Source organism: Hemicordylus capensis, chromosome 1 (assembly GCF_027244095.1).
Source record: "Hemicordylus capensis ecotype Gifberg chromosome 1, rHemCap1.1.pri, whole genome shotgun sequence".
Classification (NCBI taxonomy): Eukaryota; Metazoa; Chordata; class Lepidosauria; order Squamata; family Cordylidae; genus Hemicordylus; species Hemicordylus capensis.
Window position 1 is genome coordinate 241,150,194 of NC_069657.1, and position 25,163 is coordinate 241,175,356.

Below are 25,163 nucleotides of genomic sequence, written 5' to 3' on the forward strand. Positions count from 1 at the left end.
GTCTACCAGCACTCCCAGATATCCAGGCATTCATACAGATATATGAACCCTATTTACACATTATGCTGAATGCACATACGGCAGTACACTTCTGATCTGTACCCTGCAATTGAAGAGGACCATACCCAGGTTCACTTTTCAAATGAAAGCATATACAGAATATAGTCACACAAATATATGTACTTGTGTACAGACACCTGTATGCTCATGCAACCTAATGGGCCCACTCACACAACCATTTGAGAGGGTGGGAGGGGAGGAAGGCTGCATAACCTTACCTCCTCCACAGACGATTACCAAGACGTTGCTGGGCATGTGGATCACGTGCCTAGATGATCCTCTGCTGCTCCAGGCAGCAGCTGTGGAGGTTGGGGTGCGTCATCCCAGCTTCCGGGATGCTGTGCCAGTGCTGGCTGGGAGTAGCTGGCATTTGCACATGAGCTGTTAGCTCAAGTTAAGGGTGTGCTCACGCCCTTAACCACAGCTAATCTGTGGGTTCCATAGGCAGGTTTGCCACTGCAGTGCTGCCGGGATCAGCGTGGATCCCAGTGGTTCTCACGACCAGCCTGGGCTTGGCTGCTCATGAGAACAGCCTCAGTGTCTGAATAGGGCTATACCTTTTGCAGAACTGATATATTTCTGTGCTTGTTGCCACAAGTGGTTTTGTGCTTTACTGCTTGGGAATGTTTTGAAGCCAGCAGGAAAACCAGCATGTAAGCATAGAGTGGGTAACCCAGAGCATGACTTGTAGTCCTTTCTCCCCCTTTCCCAAGTCAAATGCATGCAAGGCAAAGGCCTGGCTGGAAGCTTCTCTCAAAGGTTGTTATGGAGCAAGAAACTCAAGATAAGAGAGAGATGCATTTCAAATTGATATGACATATATGTTATGTCTGAAGACGCTCCCAAGTGCTATCTGATGCTTATGATTGAAAACGTGTCTTTGGAAGCTTGCGCGAGCTGGCAGGTTTCCTTGGAAACAGTGGTGTCAGCATCCAGTCATCCATTAGTCAATGGACTTTTCTGTTTTTTGTATTTCAACGTGTGTGGGGGGAGAAGAACCTTGTTATTTTGGGTGATAGTGGAGCAAAATGAGTCATGGAAGATTTCTGAAGAATCCACCTACTAAGGAGCAATATGAAAAAGTAAATCAAGGTAAGATGGTCCTATCCAAAAGTGTTGCATCGCTTAGAATAAAGACTCTTGCTGAGCAATCCTAGGCATGTTTACTCAGAAGTCAGCCTCCCTGCAGTCAAAGGGCCTTTCTCCCTAGTGAATTGTGTTTAGAATTGTGGCCTAAGGCTGAGAAAGTTGAGGAAGCCAGTGTGGCAGCTCACCTTTTAGAGCCAGTGTGGTGTGATGATTAGCATGTTGGGCTAGGATACTGGAGAGACCTGAGTTGAAATCTCTACTCAGCCATGAAGCTGAGTGGTCTTGGGCCAGGCACACACTCTCTCAGCCTAACCTACCTCCCTGGATTGTGAGGATGAGAGGAAGTAGCCTGTGTACATTGCCCTCACAGCAGGGGTGTAGCTAGGGGAAGGGGGACCCATGTTCGCCCCTCTCCCTGGTGGTGGCCCCTCGGAGTGAGGGAGATAATGAAGATAAAATAGGGCAGGGTGGAGCTGGGTGGCCCTCAGGAGCTAGGGGCCCCGGGTTCTTTGAACCTATCTGCTCAATTACAGCTACACTCCCGCCTCTTGTGTACGGGAGTCTTGTGAGGATATCCCTTGGAGGAAGGGCAGCAGGGGCGTAGCAAGTTTGGAGTGGGCCCAGAGACGAGATTTTAAAATGGGGCCCCCCTCAAATTCCAGGGCCTCCGCACACCCCAGGCCCCCAAGGATTTAAGTCTGATATTTCAAAATAAGTATGCTGCCTGGAAATACATTTCACTGAATACACACACGCACACTTCACAATACATAGTGATACACATTGAGTACTATATATTTGTGCTACTTTTAATGCCTAGAACACACTAGCAACGCTAATTATTAAAATGGGCCCCTCGCTGCAGATTAGCAAAGGAGACTTTCAACCATGCAGTGTGAGCCTATGTCTGTTTTCTCAGAATTCTGAACAAATTCAGGCAAGTTTGATTGCAGGAGGTTTTTCACAGGAGGCTTTTAAAGCCCTTTTACACACTTCTCCTCTGGAATGGAGGTGCTGCATTCACATGTTGGCCAGATTTACCCTGAAGTCCTGTGAGTTATTGGGGAGCAGTTCACACACAAGAAAAATAAAATAAAATAAAAGCACAACACATGCTTCACAGTTCTCACTCAGACCTTCTGGGTTGCAAAACAACTTGAACATAAGTGCATTTATAAATGAATGAATAAAATAAATATAATATTGTTTGTTCCAGAAGTTTTTGTAATTTTCTGCCATGAAACAAGCCACTTATAGGACTTTTTGGATGGGTTTTTTAAAAGCCAGCAAATTTTCCAAGCTGTTTTAAATTAAATATTCAGAGACTTCTCAGTCTCCCCCACTCCATATCAAAGCCCAATGGCAAGCAGATCCCTATATGTGGGGCGAGGGGGACCACAAAAAGGAGTTCACATTCTACCTGGCAAATGCTGGGCTGAGTGGCAGAGTCTGCTGCAGAGAACTGTAGGGGCCACTCTGTCTGTCTGTCTGTCTGCCTGCCTCCTTCCTTGCTTGCTTCCTTCCTTGCTTGCTTGCTTGGGGCCTGCAGGCCTACTCCAGTTCAGGCTTCACTAAGACCTACATGGAGGCCTCCCTGGAAGCTCCGCCCACCCGCCAATCAGCTGCAAGGCCGGGAGAAGGAGCTCCTAGCAGCTTGTCTGCTGCTTCCATAGTTCCATTGCAGGCCAGGAGGACAAGCAGGAGAGAGCACAAACCGGGCAAGTGGCTGAGGGGCCTTGGGGCTGGGTAGGGGGCAATGGGGAGTCATGTGAGGTGTCCCTGGGGAGTCCCTCCAGGCAGTGGGGCTCCCCCTTGCCTAATGGTAGTTCTGCCCATGAAGGGCAGGCTATACATGTGAATAATAATATGCACATGATTCCCTCCTTAATAGGAGGAACACAGGCAGTCATTCAAGGAACGAGGCCCCGGAGACTGTTCCTTGCCCACTGATACCCAATCAGTTTCGTAGCTGACCAGTCCCACATCCAAATCCTGCAGGTTAGCCATTTCATGAGAAACTATACAAAACCTTCATATTGTATTAGCAGCCAGACTGGGATAAGCCTGAATTCCACTGAAGACACCTATTATATGAATGCTGTGCATTGGGTGCGGGGGGGGGGATCAAACAATCATTATTATAAAGAATTGACAACCTTTATAATAATAATAATAACTATTATTATTATTATTTCATTTTATGTCCCGTTCTTCCTCCAAGGAGCCCAGAGTGGTGTACTACTACACACTTAAGTTTCTCCTCACAACAACCCTGTGAAGTAGGTTAGGCTGAGAGAGAAGTGACTGGCCCAGGGTCACCCAGCAAGTCTCATGGCTGAATGGGGATTTGAACTCAGGTCTCCCCAGTCCTAGTCCAGCACTCTAACCACTATACCACGCTGGCTCCTGCTAACTGAACAAAGAGGCACCTTTTTAAATTGGTGATTCTCTTTATTTGACTTGGGGAGAGCATCTGGCCCTAAAACTGGGAGGAAACTGGGAGGAAAAGGGGGGAAAGGAGTTGTTTCTGAATAAACTCTTAGTTAAATCTACATAAGGTGACTTTGTGTTTGTGAGGGAAACAGATGCAAAACACCTGCCTACTGTGTGCGTGCATTTCTTAGTATTGCCCCCTAATCCTCCATGCCTTTTCTGCACAGACAAGTGATGAACTTGGGAAAGTTCCTCCCCATGGCTTAGAATGCTGGCCAGCCAGAGTTCCAAAAAGTGAGAAGAGTTGATGGCATGGCCACATCAGCAGCTGGGAGGATGTCTAAGCCGGTGTGTGCTCCAATCCCCTCCTCCACATCTTGATTTAGAGTTATTTTATAATGTCTGAGGGGGCCTTATACTACTTGCATTTCAGGGCCATTTGGTCCCGCTGTTTACCTCCCCCTGCCCCTGGCCTAATACCCAATTGACAAATGAGAATAACATTTAATCCATCTGATGAAGTCGGCAGTAGTTCACAAATTCTTTTTGCAAAATAAATTTGTTAGTCTTTGGGTGCCATGAGGCTTGTCGTTCTTGTTGTTTATTACAATTATTATAGAAATCGTCACTCTTCTTGCCAACCAGAGTATATCCTCTCCATAATAAAAATAATGTGACTTGTTTAAAAATGTAATTTTCCATGCTTTGCATTAAGCAATTTTTACTTCCTGTTGGATTATTACTGAAAGCAAACAGAGAAGGTTCTATTATCAACTGCATTGATGTAATATCATTGAAGTCAGTGGACTGACTGGATGTATACTAGCATTTCTGAGATAATAATGCAGCCCAGGAGGCTCTCCTCTTGGTATATTAAGAGCTTGCCAAATTTAATTTTTGCCTGAATCAGATGGGGAAATTACATGGACCCAGGCTCCCCTCTTGGTTCATTTGAATAACATTTCTATCCAGCCACCTGGAATTCTGGCTATAGCTGAAGTTTGTGATTCTACAAGGGAGATGCATTTCCAAAGAGAAGCAGGGAGCAGGAAGGTTAATAAGGTCCAAATGAACATGAATAAAGCGCCAACCTATCCTCAAACAAAAGTTTATATAGTCACCTATTAACAAAGTAGATCAATTAAGAGTCCAGTGATTATTATTGGCAGGAATTGTGACTCCTTCATAATGTTTCTTGCTAGAGTATCAAACTGACAGGTGCTTTCACCAGGTCAGGAGCTGGCAACTATTAGAGGCAGTTGCAACAAAAGCAACTAAACCCATGAAAACCTGTTGATGCATCATCATTTATATTGCATTCCAGCTGCAGCTTGAACTGCTGTTTAATATTTAGATATAACTGGAAGCACTCAAACTGGGAGCACTCATGGAGCTATTCTGACGATCAGTGGAAAGTGAGGTAAGGGTGCTTAGCTTTCCACCGATTGTGAGATTCACCAGGCTCGCAGCCAAGCCCTGTTAAGTCAAAGCGGGTCACCCGCTTTTGTAGCCCTCCCCTAAGCCCGGGTTAGCGGAGCGAGCGCTCCACTAACCTGGGCTTCCCGATCGAGCGCTCCGCTAACCTGGGCTTTCTGATCGCGAGTCACTGCAGTGCAGCTCCTCATGAGTAGACCCCTGGAGAGGAGGCGAAAAGCTGCCTCCCGGCTCTGGGGGTCTCCTCAGTCTCCCCAGCTCGCTCTCCCTGCTTAGCTCCCCAAACCGGTTCTCACTGTTTGTGAGACCCAGCTCATAGTTTGGTCTTGCAGCTGTTTTTCTTATAACCTAAATAGCAGCTGCAAGGTGGGGGATAATTTTGATTGGGACCATGGTATGCAAGAAGAGTCCTGATGTTGCAGTCCTGATGAAATCTCCCCCAACACCAATACCCCTCAAGATGCTATTTATCTCTGAGAGAAGCTCCTATTGGTGCCAAATAGTTGTGAACATATAGCTTCATTGGGCATTTTCATCAGGTCCACAGCTTGCCTGCAAAGGGTTAAATTTTCCCTTCCTGTGCTCTGCAGTCCCAATTTTGACTATCTCCTGCAGTTGCTCTTCAGTGTTTTGTTCTGTTTTGTTTAAAGCACACTCAGTCAAACAAACCATTGCGGGGGTGGGGGTGAAGGCTGCACAATTTCCAGGACTAATGGAAGATACCAAGTCTAGGGACAGATCAACAAAAAGCATGGGGAATGGATTATTGGTTCCACAGCAAGATTTATGGTCCATGTATGCTTTAGAAAATGCCCCAAATCTTCACAAGAAGCTGATCTACAGAGTAGCGGCATTATCTCCCTGAAAGCAGTCTAGTTTAATTTATATAGATTATTGTGTACCTTTTATTGTGAACTGGGTCAATTCACATAACCCATTCATCACATATGCTACACCTACAATGCTCATGTTATTCTTTGAATCCATATAGGAGTAGTATAGGAGTAGTAGTATTGCTTCGCCATTGTAGTGAAATGAGCATCAGGGCTGTCCTTAGGGCAGCACACAGGGTGACCACCCTGGGCCCTGCTCTCTTAATCCCCATTAAAATCAACTGGAAGGGCGCCCCCCCCAGCTGATTTGCCCGAGCTTTCACACCCTGCCAGGGCTCTCTAAGGACAGTCCTGCTGAGCAGAAACATTCACTGATTGTGAGCTTTATTGTGAGCTGTGCTCATGACAAGGCAGTAAAATATTGTTTCTTTGCAGATTCAAAGAGCAACACAAGCAACATAATGTAACCCACATCTTACTGCACCACAAGGATGATGTGAACAGGTGATTCTTAGTTCTTCTTAGTGCTTTGGTCATACTTAACAGATGTATCACAAATGAAACACAGCCAGTTCCAACCTTCCAATGAGCAGATATATATTTCAGTTGTTAGTCTCAGTTCATCTATAATACCACCTCATACTGACCCCAAGACATCCATGTTTCCTATATTTGGTACAATATATATATTTTCCTAATAGTAACTCAAAACTACCCCAAAGAGAACAGATGCACCAATTTCCTTTAAATGGAATTATATATAAACAGCATGTAGAGACAGAAAATGTGTCAGCCATGTGAATTGGCTGAGGAAAGGTGAAATGTGCCATTGTTGCAGACAGACAGATCAATATATAGGCATACAGAAAGTGCATGGGTAATTTTGCAGTTCATATTGAGGGCGTGTTACATAATTTGAGCCTAGCTACCCAGGCTCCATTAGGAAATCAATCTATTTGCATACTGCCAATCTGTGCTAAAAGTATAAGGAAATTTCTTGTTAATTCATTTGGGGACACAATCCACAGCCATGTGGGCACAGCACTCATGAGCTGATGATCCCCAAAGGCTTCAGTAGTGCTCTGTTTGGCCTCTCTCCCCAGCATGTGCAATAGGCTACTGGGAGAACAGGAGTCCAGTTGACATCTCCCATAGCTCCATCCAGCCCTGCGTGGTGTAAGGTAGAAATGATTATACTGTTGGAGATGAACTTCCAGTGCATCGACCTTTTGCACCAACTGTCCTAATGACCACTAGGGGCATTGGGAGTAGAGACGGTGAGTCAGGGTCTCCCTATCTGTCCCTACTCTATGACCCCTGAACTGACTCTGCAGCACTTCCTGTGCTGAGTCACAATCCTTCCTTTCCTCCTAGAGAGCAGATGGAAACATCTCTCTCTCTCTCTCTCCTTACCTATCCACGATGTAGTCCTTTAGATTAGATATAGGTCTTTCCTATCTAAGTGTATTTAACCAATAAATGTTTAGTGTTTAGTCATACAAGGATCTCCATGTGTTTTCTCTAAATAGCTGCAATATCCAAACCATCCTCTGCTACCTACTCTGTAACTGGAGTGTGTGCTCATTCCTTAGTGCTCTGCTGTTTTACCTATTGTGGGTAAAAATCAACAACCTCTTACATATACTGTATCTTTAAAATCCTCAAAAATCATTTGATGAGTGAAGTAGGAGCTAATCTTCACATCATTTAGAATGAGGTGGTTGACAGAGGTGGTAGAATTATAGATTGTACCACTTCAGATTGCAAGTAGGTAATATTTTTTAATGCTCTCTCATTTCATATCAAATCAAATCAAAACATTGTCTTTCATGGAATAAACTAGCATATTAAGAGGAAGGAAGGCCCGACTTCCTGATGTGCAACTTCCCCTATATTCAAGAAGCTTTTATGTGGAGGAGCATTCAAAAATATGACCCTTCCACCCATCTGTAGTTTAAAGTGGTACAGTCCAGAATTCTGCCGCTGTGTGGTCAACAACTTCACTGTGTAATGAACAACAACAACAAATATTTATATACTGCTTTTCAATGAAAGCTTCCAATGTGGTATACACAGATAATTTATAATTAATAAGATGGATCCCTGTCCCCAAAGGGCTCACAATCTCAAAAGAAACAGAAGATAGACACCAGCAACAGTCACTGGAGGGTCACTGAGCTGGAGGTGAAGTACAGTGGGTGGAATAAAGATACAATGAGTAGGTTTCTACTTGAGTTTACAGTGAACGGATCTGCGGATCACTCATCAAAGTTTTATTTAGTGGTGGTACAGTAATTATTTAACCAGTGCTTAATGACTTTTGGTATTCATTTTTCAGTAGCCCAGGCCACATTCCACCACAGAATGAGGGGTGATAGGTATTTATCTCTGAGCTAGTTTACCTACAGTACCTGCTCGTCACTCCTTTGCTGGCACGTGTCTTGAACTGCCCATTAGAGTCCTTTCCATCACTTCTAAGCTTTAGTTACTTCTGTTATTTCCTGCAACTGGAGTTCTTAAGACTGGACATTAGCACCTCATTTCTCTTGGCTGCATAACTTTGAACATCCAAACATCCAATCCAACCTCTATGAAGCTGCCTTATTTTGAGGCAAGCTGTCTGTCAATCTAGCCTACTGTCTTGCCCAATCCTACTATATGAGATCCTTTATACAAAAAGTACCAGGGAGAGAACCAAGAAAAAAGGTTAGCTAGCTATAATGGGGTGACTTGATTGGATTGGATTTAAAATTATTTGAATTTAACGATTCTGAAATGTTTAAAAGCATCTTATTTTTAAAATGGCTGGAAACTTGCCAGTTCATGACTTTATATTTTATGCCACTGCCACCACCAATGTCTCCACCTCCCCTGCTGCCTCCTTGGATAAGTTACAAAGTACCCTTTCTCTTGCCCCCACCTTAGCATAGGGAATGTCCCTTTACAAATATATCCCCAAACTGGTTCGGACAGCCAGTTCAGACTTGGCAGCCAGTTCAAACTCAGACTGGCCAAACCAGGCCGGTTCAATTTGAACCATGGTTCGAATAGAGCCATCTTGCACATCCCCAGCAACAGCCACTGGAGGGAGGGAAACTGCTGGGGTTGAATAGGGCCAGTTGCTCTCCCCCTGCTAAATATAAGGAGAATTACCACTTTGAAAGGTGACGCGCTACCCAGTTCGCAGGGATTTATACATGCAGAACTAGAACCCAGTGACTTAGAATGTTCTGGAATGATACCAATGCAGTTTACAGTTGAGGAAATAGCACACATCTGAATGTTCTTTCATGTAGATAACTCTCTACACACAGAAAAAACAAGCATGTCAAGCAGAAGTACTCTGCCTAGTTCCCCCCCCCCCACACCAGTGGTACAGTCCCATAAAAACGTAACCATTGAATCTGCTGAATGTACCAGTCATCTTGTCAGTTCAGAGTATAGCAAGGTTGGAGTGGGCCCTGGGACAAGTGAAAATTAGCTCCTTCCCCCCTCCTCCTCCTCCTTTGGTGAAGCAGGAAGGGAAGAGCAAAAAGAAAGCTGTCATCCAGCTGATGGGGTCCCTCCCAAGGGGCCCAGGGACATCCCACAGCCCCCGTTCAATTACAGCTACACCCCTAAGTCAGTTTTCTGAAAGAAGAGCCACTTATTTATGCAATGAAATGAATCAATGACAAATGCAGACTGAAACACACAATTGTTTTAATGGGTTATTTATTTTGTTTTTATAGAGGTAGTTCACATGAATAAAAACAAATGAAAACAAATCAAACAATCAAACAAAAAACAATGAAGTACTGGTCCAAACGTAGACCCAATACTCTCATACTAGTGCAGAAATAACTGTGGTGCTTTCTTCAAAACCCCATGGTGCCCAATCAAATGTCTGCTGGGCTTCTTTTGCAAAGCTTTGCTGCCAGGCAACGGAAAATTTGTATGGGTAACGTGAGATACATTTTACAAGGCTGAATTATACTATAAGAAGTCAGTCCCTTCTGCCAGAAACACTACTTGGCAAGCCACAGAATTCCTTCTGTTTGATCATTTTGAGACTTGTTCGTCTAAAGGAAGCTGTTAGAAAAGAAACAGGAATTGAAACAGTCATTAACAGCAGCCAGTAGCCAGTCTGCATTGCAGCTGTTTTGTATGAACAATGACAAAGCGAGCATGTTTAATGTGTGTTTGTGTGTAGCGGTGGAACATGGTTCTGGAGTTCAGTAGAACTAGGTTCTGGAGTTCAGTGGAACTAGGGGACCTCATTTGTAGCAAAATGTCTGTCTACAATTAGCTTAGAAATGAGCTATTATGGCAGTGACCAAGATAGGTTCCCCATCCCCACCTTACAAGACATAGATGTTCAAACCCATATTATATTCCAAGAAATATAACACATCAATTTACCTAATCATTATCCAATTCCAAAGCTTTAGCTGGTGCAGAATAAAATGACCCACTGCCTCCTAATGGGGATGACCCACCGTCTCCTAATGGGAATGGACTGCTAGAAGCGCAGTGGTATGACAAAGATGACAAATAGCCAGTCGTGTGGCACAGTGGTAGCCCAAATTCTTGACACACCTGAGACCAGGCATCAAATGCTGCCTTGGCCCCTTGTGTGCCTCCTTTTTGTTGCCACCACCACTTCAGTAGTAATGCATTTAGAGATGTGAAAACACCCACCTCCACCTGCAAGCGCAGTATTCACCTTCCTCACTAGGCTAGAATGAAGGGAAGGAAATGAAAGAGGAAATGATGAAAGCACCGTTGACTACAGAGGATGCTCTACAGAGCATCAACCGATTGTGCTGTCCTTTCCACAGAGTATAGGAAATTTCTCAGATGGATGGTTTTACTGCGACAGGAAGTGCCTTACATTAAGCCGTTTTGAACACTGTACCAAAGTGCTAACTTTTAAAGGATGCATTTGTTCACCCAGACTTTTAATTTTATACTGTTTTGATAGTTAACATTGTTTTAAATTTTGAATTATTGTGGTTTTAGCCTTATTTTGTTGTTGTTTGTATTTTATTGTGAGCCACCCAATGTCAGCAATCTGGCCACCCAGAAGGGAAGTCCAGGAAGATAGTCCACAATACACACTGGGCTGCAGAAACGAAATGTGGTTCAGAATAGTTCTTTATATCAGGCTCAGACTGAAAGCTGTCGACACAAGGGTTGACAAATGTTGTCTTCCAGCAGCTAACAGAAAGCTGCTGATGTGCTTTATAGTCCAAGCTGATAACTCTCAGCTGGCAGGGATTCAAGGCTTATCAGCCCTCTGCAAGAGGCATTTACTCCTTCTGATAGTTTCCAGCTGTGCTCTCTGCCTTGTGACACGCCGTTGCTGTGGAGTCAGTGGGGGTTGTCTGCACAGCTCATCTTCTAGTCTGTCCGTTGCTGTCTCTGCTGCCTCAGACTGCTGTGCCTGCTCTGACTGCTGTGCCTGCTCTGAAACATCAGCCGGAGCTTCCTCAGCCGTCCCTTGGGAACTGACAGCTGGGCTCTGCCCCTCAGGCACCCCTGCATTGGCTGAAAGTCTGTCAGCTTCCCCTTCCTCCTCGCTATCTGAGATCGAGGGCGTGACACCCAGAGATGCAAGTTTTGGGTGCGATATAAATATGTCAAATAAATAAATAAATAAAATGCACAATAACTGTGAATTGTCAGGAGCAAAGCAGAATAGTGACATTGGCTTTATGAATGACACCTTCTGTTGCTACCCTGACGTCACTGTAAATGGTTCCCTCATATGAACAGCATATGAGAGGAGAGCTGGTCTTGTAGTAGCAAGCATGACTTGTCCCCTTTGCTAAGCAGGGTCCACCCTGGTTGCATAAGAAAGAGAGACTACATGTGTGAGCACCGTAAGATATTCCCCTCAGGGGATGGAGCCACTCTGGGATGAGCATCTAGGTTCCATGTTCCATTCCTGGCATCTCCAAGATAGGGCTGAGAGAGATTCCTGCCTGCAACCTTGGAGAAGCCACTGCCAGTCTGTATAGACAATACTGAGCTAGATGGACTAATGGTTTGACTCAGTATATGGTAGCTTCCTATGTTCCTATGTGCCCCCACCCACGGCCTAAGTATAGCAAAGCTGCATTCGATTATGATTTGGAAAAACTCCAGGGAGTTATTTGTATGTGGCTTCATGCTGCGGGGTAAATGTTGAGCGAAGCCACCTTGAATCACACTTGCGGCATTGAGGGAAGCAGCCCCTCCCCTCTGCTCGGGTTTTGTTTTTACAAGTTCACATGGCATGCCTCTGTGTTTTCCTTCTAGCCAACTGGGATGGGGGAGAGATTACTAAAGAGCTACATCTGCATTTCAAAGACAGTATCCCTCTTATCATGCTAATGATTCTATGTCAGTGCCTCTCCCTATTTGCTTTGGAGTTTTCAGAAAAACTAGCTTAAAACCAGCATTTAAAAAAAACGGAAATACCTCGAGATAAGCTAGAATTCGCAAGACAAAGCCCGGCTTGTGTGTGGAGTGGGTCCAAGGATCTCGTTGGGAGTTTGGGGTACGTTTGGTTGGTGTGTGAATGCACACTCTTTCTCCCAAAGGAGATTCAGGGTAGAAGCCCTGTCTGTAAAGCCTCCAGGGGATGCCCTGTAGAATGTCTTTTGTACATCATTTCTCCTTTCTCTTCCTTCTTTTCAGTGCTAGCCTTGTGAGGGCCTTAGTAGGAGGATACTTTTAAGTAGCAGGAGGAAGCAAGAGAGCACCGTTTATGGGCAGCTGTTTGCAGAGCAGTAACCAGTGAACAAAAAGAGCCCCCCCCCCAAAAAAAACCTCACACCCCAGATATATACTCTATGACTTTATCTATATTAATATTAATCCAAAATATAAATATATTGACAATCTGGAACTACAATCTATATTCTCATTTTATAAAAGCAGTAACGGTGCCATCACTTGGCAAAATGCTGCTCCAATGGTGGTGGATGGGGAGTGGCAGAGGAGGCAGGTCAATCGGGGGGGTGGGCATCTTGGTAAAAGATGCCACTTGAGATGACTGCTTCATCTCACTTTCTGAACTGCCCACCCCTGCAGAAGTCTCTTCTATCCAGTGACTATACTGGTGCCCAGTCTTTTTCTGGACACATCTCAAGGTTCTGCCCTAAGTGGCAGAATCTAATTAGTAAAGCCCTAAATGGTTGGGGGCCCCCATAAACTACTCCCTTCTCTCATTTGCCCTGTTCAGGCTGCCATCAGAATGATATGTGTTTATATAATTTTTAGCCTACCTTCCTGCAAACAGCTGAGGGTAGCATACTTGATGCCTCCCACTTTTATCCTTATGCAGCAACCACATGAGGTAGGCTAGGTTGGGAGACAAGGAGGTGAGTCTCACGATCACAGAGACCCGCCTGGGGAGGGTGAGCGGGGAGAGGGGGCTTAGCCTGCTCTCCCTGCACAAGAGCAGACAGTCTGCTCTGGGCGGCCGAAGCAGCCGCTCACACAACTGCTGGCTCCATCACAGAGCTGGCGGGTGCTGGGGGGAGCGGGGGCCGATCAGCCTCCGGAAGCTCCAGCATGCGCAGTGCGAGTACGCTCTGGGAGGTCTACTTGTGAGTAGCTGCGGAGCGGTGCCGTGGCAACTCACAATTGCTAAAACCGGGTTTGCGAAGTGCTCGCTTTAAGCACCAAGCTACAGAAGCGGGTGACCCGCTTAGGAACCACTGGGCTCGCAGCTGAGCCTGGTGGTTCTCATGGGCTGTAAAAATTGGGCTAGGTTCCCTTAGCCTGATTTTTGCAAACCGTGTGAATAGCCTCAAGGACTTCCTTGAAGTCTCTCAATTGGTGACATCCTATGCAAATCTCTCCCCCCCCCATACACACCACTGGCAACCTGTTGTATAGCTGCTTCCCTCATACACACAAATAAATCTTATTAGGGATGTGCAAAACGTTTCAAGTGTTTTGAACCTGAAACAAAACACCCTTCAAATATAGAGCCTGTTTCAAGCTTGAAACAAAACAGCCTTGTTTTGACTTGCAATGTTTCAAGGGTTTCGACTCCCATTTTGGAGGCCTGTTTTTCCATTGCTGATTGGTTTTCTGGCACTGGCTTCTGATTGGCTTGCATGCTTTTTGGTTGCCTTGTTATACAGATCAAATGTATTCATGGGCAACTGTGTCCCCATTGGCTGGGGGGAGGGAGGGAGGAGGCCAAAGGAGAGAGTTTCAAAATGTATTTAAGGGGACTGGGACTGGAGCCTTATAGTGTGCCTCTCTTGAAGAAGAAACGTTTTCCAAATTAACCCCTACAACCTATCTGCGAAGTGTGCTTCTGTACTTCCTGTGTTGTGACACCACAGTCCCTATGCTGTCAGCAGGGTGCCGTTCACATATCAGATGCCTTGTTTCAGATTTTATTGCTGCAATTTAGCTCTATAATGTTGCAAATGTGTTGCAGGAAAATAGCTGTATTTTTCCATTTTAGGAGGCTTGACCCGTACTTTGTGCGTTGTAATGTAGTTTTGTCTGGATGCTTAAAATCAGTGTGACGATTTGTTGTTTTCTATGGAGCCACTTTTCTTTTCTGGCAAGGAGTCCCTCATAGGCAGAAGCTTGCCCTGGCTCGCCCCTCTCTCTTCCCCGGCCCTCTGCCCAGCTCTCCCCTTCCCAAATGATCGGCTTCTCAGAGGGCTGGCGCTGGGTCCTCTCTTATCTCCAGGAGATTTGTGTTGGGGAGATGTTCTTCCAAATTTCACTTATGCTACTGCCCAACCACATGGATGGGGAGAGAGGAGATCAGAGTGTTTTATTATTATTTTTCCACCGGGGTTCTTTTGTGCAGTCCCCTTTTAATTTGCTACTTTGGCCAGACTCATACTAGTGCAGCTGAGCAGATTTCTGAATCCAACCCTTTCTTGTGCACTTTTACTGAAGAGGAAGTCCATTTGACTGAATTGTTTACTTTTGTGCAATCCCACAGCCCTCACTAGAGGAGCGCTTGCCTCCCCACTCCTATTTATTTATTTTGCTGGAGGCAAAATAGTTTCCCTTCCAGTTTCCCTTCCTGGCTCACCACAGGATTCCCTTTCGCTTCCCCACCAATAAGCAGTTCCCTTGTTTTGTCACTCCACAGGATCTCCTCATGCACCCCACTCCCCCTCTTTTTTAAAGAAATAAAATTTCCCCTGGGTTTTGCTTGCACAAAGCTGGAATGATGCAAGACAAAGTTGATTTTTGTTTTGGAACAGCACTTCCCCCTGCTGGCAGATTTGTGCAAGGCAGCTGAGAATTTCTTTTTAAAAAAGAAATGTTGTTATGTCACACCCTCCTCGCAACTCCATTGGCCCAAATGGAGGAGGAGGAGGGACAGTTAAATGCATTTAAAGGATAATATGGACACTTTGAAAACAGTTGCAGTGTACAGAAAATATGAATGGCCACCAGCCTGCAATGAAGCATTGAACAACCCTTTACTCTCAGTTTTAAACTATTCCGTCATACTTTGCAATGCTTTAACTGTTGAAAATCTCGTAGTCCAGAAAATGCCCAGGAGGAAGAAGGATCAGTCAGAGAGAATGCAGCAGCCACAGAGAGCAGCCTGGTGGTGGTGCCTGCCTGGCCCAGTGGCTTTAACTGGGTGCTGCTTTGAATGTTTTCTTCTGTGCATTTTCTTCTTCTTCTTGCTTGTAGCCAGTCTCCAGTAGCTTTAATAACTGGGGTCTTGTGCTGTTTCCTCCACTTTTCTTTTGCAGCTGCAAACTGCACCTTTGCTGCTGTTCAGTGCTTGAATTGCACTTTTTAATTTTTAATTTTATTTTTTGCTTTGGAGGGTGGTGTGTTCTGGTACCCAGCCTCCCAGGCTTTCTATGCCTGTTTCACTGCTGATTTTGGGGGGGTATTTCCCCCCAAGTTTATTTATTTATTTATTTGGGTGGGTGGATGCCCGCCTGCCCACTCTACCCCCATCTGTTGAGTCCCGGTGACTTCTCAGCCCACCTGGCCAGTCTCCAGCAGAAGACAGCAGAAGGCAAGCCCCTCCCACCCCACCCCTCCCCTGGTCAGGTTAGGGTTCATATTTAAATAGGGTCTACTTTGAGGAAGAGATTTTAGGTACTAGGGGGTCCTACAAATGAAGGAAAGGAGGAGTGAGCTAGGAGAGGCCACAGTAATCCCCTTTCTCTTCCAATTACCCCATTGTTGCTCACTCCCCTCCAAAAAAAGCCCCCCCCAAGCCTGCTTCTTTATTTGGGGGGATTTAATTTTTCTAGCTTCTGTGTCTGCACTACAGTACTATAGAAAGCACTGTGTGTAGCCTCATACCCTTTTTAAAATAGCCACCTCATACCCTTTATAAAACATCCACCTTAAAGGTGCTTATTTTACCACCACCCCGCCCCACACAAAAACAAGAGTTATGGCTTGAATTAAAAAAAAGACCCAAGATGTCCGGGAGAGTGCAAACAGAGCCAGGAGCAGATTGGCAATTGGGTGGTGGTGGTGATGCTGGTCATGGGTGACGGCAAAAGGGACCTACACCCTGAGTCATCCCCATTGCATGCAGGCTCTCCTTTTGGGAGGAGGGTTGTCCCACAGCGCACCCGCTAGTGATGACTGAAGTAGAACTAGCGGGGAGGTCCTGCCCTGTTAGGGAAGAAGATCTTTTTGTGGCAGGAGAGGAGGAAGTGGTTGCATCGGCTGCTACTAGCCTAGCCAGATCATTCTCACCATCCCCCTCAAACCCCCTTGGAAGTGTGACACCCCCACCCCCCCAGTCTGAGACTTGAGGAGGACAAGAGTAAGTCATTCTATTTCCCTGTTCCTGGACCTTCTCAGCCTCAGACCGAGGCCAACCTCCACCTGTTCAGCTACCCTGAGCTGACCATGGAGGGTGAGTGACTCATGGTGACCCCTACCCACTGCAACACCACTGGCAGCTTGACTTTAAGGCACTTAATCAATCAAAATCAAAACATGAGGCAGCTGGTATAGCAAGAGATATGATAGTACTGCAAGGTCTCTTGACTGGGCAGAGTACCCAAGGCATATCAAATGGGAAAGGTTTACACTGGTGCTGGCATTTCAAATATAGATGCTATCTGCATTCCCAGTCTACTATTTCGGACATAGGGGTGAATGCAGTATTCCCGATAGGTAGGCCTAAAGGGGCAGAACAACAACAGAAAGAGTTATTTTCACTTTGCAAATATGCCACCTTTTAAAAAGAAAATGGTTATGGCAGTTGGAGTTTTCATCCATCCAGTAACAAAATAAATTGCAAATTACCAGCTTCTAAGCTGACTAATCAAACGAGGATGTAGTGAGAGGCTACTCTTAATGCAGCTGTAGGCTTTCCCACTTCCTCAATGGGTGTGGGAGCAATTTTTGCTGATCTTTTCTACTTCTGGAAGTGCTCTATGACATCTAAGAATATGTCCCTGCGGGTTGCACAGCCCTTAAAGACATATTTATTGAATGCAGAGAGCAAAGAGAAATCACTACACACATACACACACACCCCGGTGCACATGCTGAGGTAGTGGTAAAAGCCTTTGGCTGAATTTTTGCTGGGAGGATGCAGCCTTTTGCTGGGAGGATGCAGCTCTTGCTGTGCCCTTGGTTGGTTAGTCAGGATGTCAGCCACCATGTTCTCATATTGAACACATTAGTGCAAACTCATTCCATCAAGATTTAAATGCAGGCAGGAGCAAGAGCATTTGTCATGTAATCATATTCACAATAAAACAATGGCCAGTTTTGTGGAATGATCAGAGCCCTGGTTCTTTCTGATTCCCAGAAAAGATTAGGATGTAGCCTAGGATAGGACTATGCACATCTAGAATTCCCGGCCCCCACCACAAGGAAGCAGTCCATCACGGGCCCCTTTAATGCTACCCAGCCCTGGCACAGGGAAAGCTGGGCAGCTGTGGTGATTCTTGTTAGTGTCTGGGGGTAGGCGGGGAGTGACAAAGGGAAAGCCGGGTACTTGTGCAGAGTGGCTGGGAACCGTAGGAGTGCCTGGGGGATGTAGTTTCTCCTGAACACCTCCATATGGAGCTTGGGAGGAATTACACCACATTGTTCAGTTTAATCTAGTTTCATTTTGTTGTAAACTTGACTTGGTAATATAGCAATGCACTGCAGTAAATAAACAATTAAATAACCAGCTGTCTATAGTAAGCATGTATAATGCAAGAAGATCCTTTATCCCACTTATATAAACTATTCAAATTTCCAAGGAAATTGAGAATCAGCATCAAAACACACCACAAAACAAAAACAAAAAAGCCCTCACCAAATTTTGCATTCAATATACCACCGGAATTAGCAACAGGTGCTGCAGGAAATATTTTGAAGCAACAGTAACTGTATTTTATTGACCTTTGTTAAAATTACCATTAGACACTACATATGTGTTATTTGCTAGACTGGGCCAGTTGTTATATCTTCACACACCTGATGTTACCTATGCCAGTAGTTCCCAACCTGGAGGCCTCCAGATGTCACTGAACTACAACTCCCATCAGCCACAGGTACAATTGTGGCTGGGAATGGTGGGAGTTCTAGTTCAGCAACATCTGGTGGCTCCCAGGTTGGGAACTACTGACTTATGCTGTATGAGCATAACTGGAGTCTGATGTCAAAGGGCAAGCAACATTCCCAGCTCTAGTTTCTTTACATTCAATTTCATTTTTCCGAAGCCGCCTGATCATTTCCCATAATAAGGGAAAGGAAATTCCTATTAAAAAAGAGATGGATACTTTCTCTTTTATAAACTTCAAAATACACTAGGACTATCCTGTAATTGCCTATTACTTTGTTCCCCAAACAATTAATATTCTGGAATTTCACTTGCCAATTCTGCCACCTAGTGGTACTACATTCGTTCATCACTAGTTTGATCATGAGAGGCAAAAGTCAGATTGCATGCAGAGACCCTGAAAGCACTGCTCGTAAAACCTGATGATGCTTAAACAGCATCCCTTTTTACCGCCACTGCCATGAACTACAATTCTTTCTCTGCACAATAGCTAACATGCAACATTCTTCTTACTTATTGGACATGTATTTGGTTATCACACCTCCAATCCTATCCTCCTAAGCAGTTAAGTGTTCTGAATTTGTAGGGTGAATGGCTCAGAAATTATAGGTAATTTCAAATGTATAGTTAGCTATTTTTATGAATGTACAGCGGTAGCCCAAGCTCTGCACCAAGATAAGCATTTATACTTATGCTCACTCAAGTGCCAAGGATTCTCTCCTCAAATCAGTTTTAACTATCGGCCTATCAAAATATATGTATGAATGTGGTGACTTATACTATCAATCAATAAACATAAACTTAAACATACAAATACACACACACACACACACACACACACAAAATAAAGTGACATATACATTCTAACCATTATACTAGTTGTGAAAGTACTATGAGCCCCATCGCCCATTGAAATCATCTGGAGACGTTTGTCTGCAGTTGCATGCCAATAGCTCGAATGGTGGCTACACAGGGACAGGCCTTCTCTGTTGTTGCCCCCAAACTCTGGAATGCGCTCCCTGCTGAAATAAGAGCCTCCCCATCTCTGACAATTTTTAAAGAAGCATTTAAGGACATATTTATTCACCCAAGCTTTTTAACTAGACCTGTGGGTTTAAATTGTTTTCAGCTCTTATTTGTTTAATATTGCTATAAACTGCCCAGAGACAGAAGGTTGGGGTGGTGTACAAATATAAATTAATTGCCTTATAAAGTGAGAAACCTCACACTCAAGCACCATTTCCAAATTTGGAATGCTGGAAGCTGGCCAAATTTGAACCCCTGAAGCTGCCTTATAATAGGGGTGTCCATAAAACTGGGTTGCCCAGTTTGGTTGTAGTCTGGACCAGACTCGAACCGGACCGGGCATGTTCAGTTTTGTGTACCTCGAACCCCATTGGTTTGGTTTGGGGAATTCGTGATTTTTAAAATGGACCTAGCCATGCAGAGGCCATTGGGCATGTGCAGCAGCCTCCAAAATGGCCACCGCAATGGAGGATAGGCCTGGAACAGGCCGAAGACTGCCCGAACCAGGTGATCTGGCCATTAACAGAGGCTGTCGGGGGAACCTCTGGAGACACCCTCCGGCCTTGGAGAAGCCCCCCTGGAGCGGCCACGGTGACTTATATTTCTGTTTTTACCCTAAAACAGGCGGGGGGTGGGGTTTTGGCTCGATATTGAACCAAGCCGTGTGTGTGTGTGTTTCAGTCCAATATCGAAATCGAACCTGTTCGCACATCCCTACCTTATATTGAGTCAGAGTATTGTTGGTCATTATTTTCTACTATTCTTCTTTATCTGGCATCTCCAGATAAAGCCAGGGAAAATCTATCTGAAACTGGAGAGTGGCTGTGAAAGGCTCCCAGTGCTAATGGAATTGCTTTAGATGCAAGCCAGTTATGAAAGGGAAAGAGCACTGGAGCCATGGCCAACTGAAGCTCAGAGTACTAGTACTTCTTTTAAGAGACTTTTTCACATTGGAAGAATAAAGTCAAAATGATGGAGATCTCCCCCCCCCCCCATTTCAGATGATATACAGGATAGAGACTGAAGAGAGGCAATGACACCTGCTTTATAATTTGCTGCATCAAGCAGTTGCTTCATGTTTCTTCATAGTTAGGATGGTCCTGGCTGGGAGACCTGGGTTCAAATGTCATGTCAGGGTTGGACTCATTTGGTGATCATGAGCATATGTAGCTCCCCATCTGAGTTCCCATCTGCAACATAGGAAGAATAGTAACATGACTTGAGGAAAATTAATGAGATTGAGGAGTGTTGTTAACTGCCCTCTGCTTTAGGGATAAAAAGAACTATATCAATCTCAGTATATAAATAAACATTCTGTATGCACCTCCAGACAGGATATTATTTGAGCTGCAATAATTTGTGGTGAGAAATTACCATCCTTAAATAGCTTTAAAAATATGTAAAAAGATACCACATACTCCTTTCCTTATTGTAACAATGTACCCACCAGTGTTCTCTCTAACAGGGATTCCCAGAGGTTGTTGACTACAACTCCCAGAATCCCCAGCTGCAATAGCCTTTGCTTGGGGATTATGGGAGTTGTAGTCAACAACATCTGGGAATCCCCATTAGAGGGAACACTGGTGCCCACATGCAGCAGCTGACACTGCTCACACACAGCCCCAGTGTGGGGCTAATTGGAGCCAGCATGATGTAGTGGGAGCCAGCATGGTGTAGTGGCTAGAGTGCTGGACTAGGACCGGGGAGACCTGAGTTCAAATTCCCATTTAGCCATGATACTAGCTGGGCGACTCTGGGCCAGTCACTTCTCTCTCAGCCTAACCTACTTCACAGGATTGTTGTGAGGAGAAACTCAAGTATGTAGTACACCGCTCTGGGCTCCTTGGAGGAAGAGCGGGATATAAGATGTAAAAAAATGTAAAATAAATAATTGCAATAGCACTAACCAGCTTTCTGGAGGGAGAGAGTAACAGTGGGACGGAACCCAGCGCATTAATTTTTAATGGTGAATATACTGGTTAATTGGTGCATGCAAAATTTAATGGACTAATCTAACGTATATAATTTTCAATTGTGTGTTGTAGGTTGGTTGCTCAAACTCCAAAAATTCATACTTCCCTTCAACTTCTAGGATTTTTAAAGGTTTAGAAAATTCAGACCTGGCATATGCTACATTCACCCTAAAGAAAAACAGTCACTTCAGAATTAAAATGCCATTGTTTTTATTGGAGAACCAGGCCTCTGGAAAGGCAAATAGCCAGCAAAGTTCTACTATTTTGTGTTTCAAGTTTCCAGCTCCTTTCCTTTTCCCAGTGCTAATGTGAACCAATGACATCTGCTGACCATCTAGAAAACTGCATCATAATACTCCAGACTAGGGGTTCTCAAGTTGGGTCCCCAGATGTTGTTGGACGTCAGCTCCCATAATCCCCAGCCCCAGTGGCCTTTGGTTGGGGTTTATGGGAGTTGACGTCCAAGAACATCTGGGGGCCCAACATTGAGAATCCCTGCTCCAGACCACAGTTGAAAATGCAGCTGCCCACAATGGGGAAAAACAAAAACAAGCATGACACACAAAAGCAACACTTGTCACCAACAGCCAAAATGAATCCTGAGAAGGAAGAAGTGTTGGGAAAGATGGAATGGAAGGAAAGAAAGAAGAACGAAGATGCAGAGGGCCAGAAAAAACTAGTGTGGAGAAGGAGGAGGAGGGGACTTCTCAAGGTACAAAGAAAGAGATAGAGGAGGGAAGATGGGATGGAAGGGAACAAACATAAAGAGAGAGGGGAAAGGCTAGCACATAGAACCAAATGTTCTCTGTCATTCCACCCATCATTTTTGATGCCAATTTGGTATAAATGATGCCAATTTGGCATCAATGATGCCAATTTGGCATAAATACCATGACTAAAAGCCTAAGAAATATATGTCTTTGCACATAGTGCCTTTAACGCAGAGGTCAAGAAGAAGGAATGCCATCCTTCTGATGTGATGTGAAAGGAAAGCTTAAATTCCACATTAAACTATAAGATGCTTTTAAAAACAAAACTGTACTTTTTCCTTGTCTAGGCTTCCTTTTTAAAAAAAATGAGAAATTTGCCCGTGATGAGATCAAATTTTAAATTAGATTTGATTAAAATTAACTCATTCATGTAATAGCAAACAACCAATCAGAACATAAAACTATTGGGCAGAATAGCATATGACCAATGTCAGTTAATAGATTATACTTATTGAACTGGTGCATTAATTATTAAATATTTTTCAAAATCAAAAGTTCTACCGTGACTCTTCAACATTTACAAATAGTATGCAATGTTAACATCGTAATTTAAAAGAAGAATGTTAAAAATGGAAGAATCGCTTGGTATTTGTTGCTTGCAGGAGTACTGAAGTGGTGATCACAAGCATTTCCAAGTGGCTATGCTGCAGCATGACTGCATAAATCATTTTGTCAGTGCTAAACCTTAGATAGCTGCAGAACATAGAATTAGGTCTTGCAGGTCCAGCTGAGACTGCTTTTAGCCACAGGAAATACCTCTTTTCACATTCCAACCATCCATTCAGTTAATGTATGGAGGGGGAGAGGGATCAATATTCTGGCCAACAAAGCTGGTCACACTAACCATGACGCCCACCCTCAAGAGAATCTCTAATTCTGGATGAAGCCACCACAACCTCTCATGGTGGGCTGACTAATCTGACTGGAAAATGTCATTTTCTACTTGTGTGGACAAGAGACATCTCACGAACTAGGATTTGTCATGGGCAAAACCGAACAAAATGCAGATGGCATGAGCAAGAAGACGATAATAAGGCTATGCACACGATCATGTGGGTGGGTGGGGGAGAAGGCTGTGTGGTACTCCCCTCCCCTCCCCCCCCGCCTATGATCCTTGGTGGTGGGAGTGCTGATCGTACTCCCACACAATTCACATTGCTTGGAGCAGCACAGATCTCCAGAAACTGGGACAATTCATCCTTGCCTCTGGATATCCCACAATGCAGCGTGCGATGAACACAGTGTATTGCGGGAATCTCCCAGGAGTCCAGTACTCTAGGCACCCAACTCTGCGCATGCTCAGGCTACAGGCCTGACTGTATGGGATTGGGGTTATGATATTATGTAAGATGTATTTATATAATTGTGTTATATGTTATTGTTGTAAGCCGCCCTGAGTCCTTTGGGAGTAGGGCGACATATAAATATAAATAAATAAATAAATAAATAAATAAATAAATAAATCTATTACAGATAAATTAGTTGTGGGCATTTTGGATAAAGACTTATCTCAGAAGCTGCAGATGGAAGGCAACCTAACCCTAGAAGGGGCAGTGCAGATTATAAGGAATTTAGAACTGGTCATGGGCCAGATTCAGGGTCAAGAAACTTTACTGGGGCTTCAGGAAATTGCTAAACAGCTGTGGAGGTCAAAACACTCCTGTGAGGGGAAGAAAAAGAAACAGCCAGCCCAGGCAGTGGCATAGTGAGCTTACAGGTGGCTGGGAGGAATAGTACAGCCAGCCCCCCCCCCCCCGGTTTCCCCCCCGTTGGGCCAGCGCACATGCCCCAATCCATGCCTCCTGTGTCGGATGTCAGATGCAAGGGGGCGGGGCAAATAGCTGCTATTCCACTACTCCGCTCTACTCCGGAGCTCACCTCCTGGGCACATCCTAGCCCCACGACACCCCCCTTGCATTGCTCTCCCTGCATACCCTTTACACTCACCAGATCTCCTGGCAACGCTGATGCAGGCAAGACGGAAAAACCAAGTCTCCTCTCTGTCGGGAGGCGGGGGGGGAACGTGTGTGGGAATTGCTATTGCTATTCCACAGCCTTCCCAGCTGCTCAAGGAGTTGCCTCTTGCTCCCTTTAACCCTTTGCTTGCCTAAAAAAGTAAGAACAGCCCTGCTGGATCAGGCATAAGGTCCATCTAGTCTAGCATCATGTTTCACATAGTGGCCCATCAGATGCTTCTTGGGAGCCCACAAGCAAGAGGTATGTGCATGCCCTCTCTCCTGCTGTTGCTCCCCTGAAACTGGTATTGAGAGGCATAGTGCCTCTGAGGTTGGAGATGGCCCATAGCCACCAGCCTAGTAGCCATTGATAGACCTGTCCACCATGAATCTGTCCAGGCCCCTTTTAAAGCTATCCAAGCTGGTGGCCATCACCACATCCCATGGCAAAGAATCCCACAGATTAATTGTGTGCTGCGTGAAAAAGTGCTTCCTCTTGTCGCTCCTAAATTTCCCGACCTTCAGTTTCATGCGGTGACCCCTGGTTCTAGCATTGTGAGAGAGGGAGAAAAAATTATCTCTATCCACTTCATGCAGAATTCTATAACCTCAATCATGTCTCCGCTTTTCCAAGGTAAAGAGCCCCAGATGCTGTAGCCTAGCCTCATAAGGAAGGTGCTGCAGGACCCTGATCATTTTGGTTGCCTTCTTCTGCGCCTTTTCCAGTTCTACAATATCCTTCTTAAGATACGATGACCAAAGCTGCACGCAATACTTCAGATGTGGCCACACCATAGATTTATACAAGGGCATTATAATATTAGCATTTTTTATTTTCGACCTCCTTCCTAATTATTCCTAGCATGGAATTAGCCTTTTTCACAGCTCCTGCGCACTGAGTTGACACTTTCAATGAACCATCCACCACGACCTCAAGATCTCTCTCCTGGTCAGTCACTGGCAGCTCAGATCCCATCAGTGTATATGTGAAATTGGTGTTTTTTGCTCCAATATGCATCACTTTACACTTGGTTACATTGAACCGCATTTGTGATTTTGTCATCCACTCACCCAGTTTGGAGAGA

The 25,163-nt window shown here is 44.8% G+C and overlaps 1 long non-coding RNA gene across 1 annotated transcript; it reads left to right on the forward strand.

Annotated features, from left to right (window-relative positions):
* The first annotated feature begins 3,039 nt into the window (after positions 1–3,039).
* On the forward strand, positions 3,040–23,509 carry LOC128339537 (uncharacterized). The gene is made up of 4 exons (XR_008313078.1): positions 3,040–3,147; positions 3,810–3,930; positions 6,285–6,353; positions 21,426–23,509. It is a non-coding gene; the product is annotated as an uncharacterized LOC128339537 (long non-coding RNA).
* Positions 23,510–25,163: the final 1,654 nt, after the last annotated feature.